This window comes from Rhinopithecus bieti, unplaced genomic scaffold (assembly GCF_001698545.2).
Source record: "Rhinopithecus bieti isolate Rb0 unplaced genomic scaffold, ASM169854v2 scaffold_1017, whole genome shotgun sequence".
NCBI classification, from domain to species: domain Eukaryota; kingdom Metazoa; phylum Chordata; class Mammalia; order Primates; family Cercopithecidae; genus Rhinopithecus; species Rhinopithecus bieti.
Window position 1 is genome coordinate 4,020,115 of NW_016803657.1, and position 1,312 is coordinate 4,021,426.

Sequence of the window (1,312 nt, forward strand, 5' to 3'; positions counted from 1 at the left end):
CGCGCCCGCGCCCCGCCCACACCCCGCCTGGCCACGCCCCGTCCCCGGCGCGCCACGCCCACAGTCCGCCCCTGCTGGGCCCGCCACGCTCCTCGCCCGGCCTCGCCTCGCCTACAACTCGCCTAGCCACGCCCACACTCCCCTCCCCGTCCACGTGGACAAGGAGCTGGCTGGCGGCGCACGTTACCTCCGCCTCAGGTTGGACCGCGGGCTCGCAGGTGCACTGCCTCAGGCGCAAGCCGGCAACCACAGCACCCTCGTTCACTCCCATCTCTCCTCGCCCAGTCACGCCCTTGTTCGCTCATTCACCGGTCACACTGGGGTTCTCTGACTCGCACTTCCTCATTCATCCACTCCACTCATTCGCTCACCCACGCAGTGCATCCTGCATTCATTCATTCACCCACTCACTCGCTCACTCACTGCATCCTGCATTCATTCATCCACTCACTCACTCACTCACTGCATCCTGCATTCATTCACACAACCACTCACTCACTGCATTCTGCATTCATTCATTCATTCACCCACTAACTCACTCACTCACTGCATCCTGCATTCATCCACCCACTCAATGGCCCACTCAGGTTTGCTGGCTGCCACAGGGAGGTCAGGAAGCCCTGTGCTGGGTGCTGAGAATACAAAGATGTTTCCTGTGCGTTCCTCGATCTGGAGGAGGCACAGATGGCCAGAGTGAAGCAAGTGTGCTGACTGTTCCAAAACGGGAGCAAGGCTGTGGGGCACACCACAGAAGAGGGTGAAGGGTGAAGGGCAATCCCTTCCCTACATGGGTGAAGGGATCCCTAGATGGATGGTACCAGAGTCAGGGCTGGAGGAATGAGGAGTTAAGCAGGAGGAGGGCATGAAGGCTCTGAGACATCAGCTGCAGATGCTGTGGTCATTTCAGGCTAAAAGTATGGGGGTTGGCATGGAGATTGATAGGCCTGCGTGAGGAAGGGGCTTGTTTGCAAAGAAAGGGTCCTCGACCTTCCTTTATTTATTTATTTATTTATTTATTTATTTAGAGACGGAGTCTCACTTTGTTGCCCAGAGTGGAGGGCAGTGACATGATCTTGGCTCACTGCAATCTCCGCCTCCCAGGTCAAGCGATTCTCCTGTCTCAGCCTCCCGTGTAGCTAGTATTACAGGCGTGTGCCACCATGCCCAGTTAATTTTTGTATTTTTAGTAGAGACGGGGTTTCACCATGTTGGCCAGGCTGGTCTTGAACTCCTGACCTCAAGTGATCTGCCCACCTCGGCCTCCCAAAGTGCTGGGATTACAGGCTTGAGCCACTACGCCCAGCCATCCTGG